The sequence below is a fragment of the Corylus avellana genome, chromosome ca11 (assembly GCF_901000735.1).
Source record: "Corylus avellana chromosome ca11, CavTom2PMs-1.0".
Taxonomy (NCBI): domain Eukaryota; kingdom Viridiplantae; phylum Streptophyta; class Magnoliopsida; order Fagales; family Betulaceae; genus Corylus; species Corylus avellana.
The window spans coordinates 11706583-11710905 of NC_081551.1; the positions used below are offsets into that span (position 1 = coordinate 11706583).

The 4323-nt window shown below is 37.6% G+C and overlaps 1 pseudogene; it reads left to right on the top strand.

The window, feature by feature from the left end:
- The first annotated feature begins 565 nt into the window (after window positions 1–565).
- On the top strand, window positions 566–4308 carry LOC132166064 (farnesylcysteine lyase-like; annotated as a pseudogene).
- Window positions 4309–4323: the final 15 nt, after the last annotated feature.

Consider the following 4323-nt stretch of genomic DNA (forward strand, 5'->3'; position numbering starts at 1 on the left):
ATTCATCTCCAACAGATTATGCATCGATTATCTAAACCATAATTTTGTGAGGCATAGCATTAATGATTAATGGATGGTAAAAATCTATATTCTGGTGTTTGATGAAACAACAAATTTATTGAACACGGTAACTCGACAAATAATGCATTAAAAAAATAGATATGGTGTTATCGATCTCCTCTAATATACAAACTTGGTTATGGACACGTACATGCATATGATTGCATCCATATATCGTTCCCAGTTGCTTCCATATATATATATATATATATTCTAAACCTACTTATCCGGCATTATCTTCTTATCTGTCAACAATATTGTTTATGAGCTACGGATCGGAAGAAACGAGTCTTGGGTGTTTAGAATTTAGAGAAATAATTTGAAATTAATTTTGAGTGTTGACCAATCCTTATATAATATTAATAAAAGCTTGAGACAAGCTCAAGCTGGCGTCAGGCGTCAGGCGTCGATCAGGTGAATTTTAATCTAATAATGATTTTTGGAAAGAGGCTCCTAAAAAATGACGATAGAGAGCCCATCATCGTTACTAAAGAAAAAGGAAAAAGACAATACAGAAAGAAGAAAGTTCACACGTACAGCCACGCCATGCTCTCACCACTCTCCCTCTTCCTTTTCAGCTTCCTCATCCTCCTCCGTCCCACACTCTCACGCCCAAATGACCCACCCACGGTCTGCATCATCGGCAGCGGCATCGGCGGGTCCTCCGTCGCCCACTTCCTCCGCCGCTACTCCTCCGACCCCTTCTCCATCCAAATCTTCGAGCGAAACGGCGTCGTCGGGGGCCGCATGGCCACGGTCAACGTCTCCGGCGATATCTTCGAGGCCGGCGCCTCCGTTGTCCACCCCAAGAACTTTTACGCCTTGAACTACACCCAATCCCTCGGTTTGAAATTCAAGACGCCCTCCTCCTCTTCTTCCAACTCTCTCTCTCTCTCGGCATTTGGGACGGCAAGAAGTTCGCCTTCAAAACCCTACTTGTTCGCTCCGACCTCCCGTTTCTCGACAAGATCGTCTCGCTCGCCAATTCCCTGCTCATGTTCTTGCGCTACGGCTTCTCGCTCCTCAGAATGGAAACCTTCGTCGAGGTCTCTCTTCTTTTGCTCCGCTTTCTGATTCTGACTTTTTTTTTTTTTTTGGTTTGCTGGGAAATAAAATGAAGGAAAAGCTGGAAATTCCCTTTTTGCAAAGATTTGAAATTTCGGTGATTTTTCAGTATCTGCTCAAGCTTTCTCCTTTTTCTCTCAAATTGCTACTAGTACTCAGACAATACTTTGCTAGCTCTACTATGTCGTTTTTGGTTTCCTTAAAATGAATATATAAGAAGAAAACCTTAGTAGCTGAAGCTGACCCTCCCATCTTTTCGGTCTAATTTCATTGTTTTCTCTTTATCTCTCTCACTCTCAGAGTTGTTAAGCTGAATTCATGTGATGTGTGTCTGTGATATAGACTACTGTGGATAGGTTCTTGAAGTACTATGGAAGCCTTGAATCCAGACCCGTTTTTGAGACCGTGGATGGGATGCTTCAATGGGCGGGTTTGTACAATCTCACCACCCGTACTCTTCAAGAGGAACTGGTTGATGCCCGGTTGTCTCCCTTATTGATTCAAGAGCTTGTCACTGTAAGAACGTCTAGCAATTTAATTCAATGTTTCTTGCCTTATTATTTTCTACACGTTGGTTGAGTGCAATTACAATTTACAAACACTTATTTATTTTTTAATTTTTGATTTGTCTTGGAGAATGTACTGTCTTTCAAATAGATGTAGGTTGAGTCTGGTTCTACTCCTGGGATGTGTTATGGGCTCGTCACATCACACGCTCGCTTTCAGATCTGTTGTAGGGTGACAACCATTAAATGATGATAAAAAGATTTGTTTGTTAAATATTCATCCAAAGTAAAAAGATTTTTTATGATGAATGTGACATATATGGACCGCGACTGGACATATTTACAGTTTAGTATAGTTGAGATGAAGATTTTGGGATGAATAACTTAAAGAAACTATAAATTCTAAGATCATGAATGAGTGAATTTGGTAAAAACTATAATATATCCTGTAAAGATACGTAAATGGGTCAGCTGTGGTAAAATAGACATACTTGATGAAAACTAGCACCTTTGAGATATTGTAGTTGTTGAGAAGATGCCACGGGGGTTTCAAAATATTGTAGTTGGAGAGGAACTTACACTTGCACCTTCAAGTTATTAAAAAGGTCAGAAGCAAAACCATCACCAACACTGAAGATCTACCTGTAGAAATTCATATATTTGTGCATTCACTTCCTCATGTAGGGCATGAACGTATAGAAGGTCACTTGCCCTATTTGAAATGGCCTAGCTTCAAGTTTAGACATCATTTCCTTTTCTTTGGCTTTTGCTGTCTCTGAAGAACATTCTAGTCTGGTGGGTGATTGATGGTGAGACGATCGTCTACTATTGCATTTGGTTTGAGTTAAAAATAAGTGGTATTTACTTTCCTTAATTGCTGCTATACCAATTCTTTAAGTTAACAGTAGTTTTCTTGAACCTCATGTGTCTGGGATTCTTCTCAACTGATTTATATCAAGGTTGTAGCATCCTTTAGTATATTTTGCAAGCAGGATTCTTACTTATTCTCAATTTAATGAAAGATGTTGGCTTTGGCTATAATTTTGATATGTTGAAATACATAATTTAGTTTAAGGGAAAAATGCAAAATCAATCCTTGTGGTTATATTGATTTGTAGTAATCAGCATATGGTATAACAATTTGTTGAGAGCTAAATGCCATGTGAGCACCAATCAAATTATGACACGTCACCAATAAATATATATATATAAAGTAAAAAAAAAAAAAAAAGCTAGAAGTCATGGGTGGTTCGGTCACTCCCTCTTCCAGCCTTTTTTTCTATTTATTTATTTATTTTTAATTCATAAAAAATATATATATTTGTAGTTTTTATATATATATTTTGTTTTATTATGGGTGACATGTGTCATAATTTAATTAGTAATAAAGTGACATTTAAACAGTTTCCGTAAAAAAATTGGACTTCATTGGGTGCAAAGACTTATTTGTTATTTTTGTATACCACAATGAGTTTATTGCAAATTAGTGTAACCACATTGACTGATTTTGTATTTCTTCCTTACTTTAAACTTGAGCAGTATAGATATTTCAAGGTTCATCAGCATTTTGATTCTGTTAATTTATTATGCAGGTTATCACAAGAATCAATTATGGGCAAAGTGTCTTTATCAGTGGACTTGCTGGTGCAGTTTCATTGGCAGGATCTGGGGGAGGATTGTGGGCTGTTGAAGGAGGTAATTGGCAGATGGCTGCTGGACTCATTAATCGTTCAGATGCTGCATTGCACCTCCATGAAAAAATAGAATCGATCTCTTATCTTGGAGACTATTATGAGCTTAACTCTACGTTAGGAAATAGTTACCCGTGATGTTGCGGCGGTTGCCACTCTGGATGAGTCGAATATTCAATTTACCCCACAAATTTCAATTCCTAAGAGAAAATTGCAGCACACACATGCAACTTTTGTGAGGGGCCTTTTAAATCCTGTGAGTTGCAGTTGCTAATACACTTTATCGGTCTCTTTTCATGCATGGCCGATAATTTATATATACTTTTTCCTAAATCCGTATGTATTGTTTTGGCAAAAGGGATATTTTGGCCTAGCTGCTGTATCAGAAATCCCAGAACTGGTGGGCACAATAGAGGATCCTGATCTTCCATTCTCAAGCATTTCAGTCCTCAGGCAACATGGTCAGAAAGATACGACTTGCAAGATATTTTCCCGTAAACCCATGGCAGATGTCTTACTGGATAGCATCTTCAGGTAATATTTTACACATAGTATTTTGTAGCATACGTTTTTGTGTTTTTCTTAACTTTCTTTGTTTCTATTTTGTTGTTTCTTTCCTTGTTCTGTTTTTATTCTCTCTCTTTTGGAGAACATTTGCAATATGGGAAGTTGATTTGTGTCAATTTTAGCCCGAGTGATTCACTACAGAAGTTACCCACTTGCATTTAACCAAGTAGCTAAAAATTGTAGTGGTTACAGGAGGATCTGGGTTCATTTCTTGATACCTAATAGCTAAAATTATGTGGGAAGTTGATTTCTGTCAATTTGCTTAGCTCAGTTGGCAAAGTAGCTAATCAGTAATTCAGGAAGGATCTTGGCTCTGTTCTTGATGCCTGGTTAAAGATCTTAAGTTACCAATGTGATTTTCTCTAGTTAATCTTTATAATTTTTGGTAGAGGTTTTGCTTACGACTATCCAAATACTAATCCTCCCTTCAAATG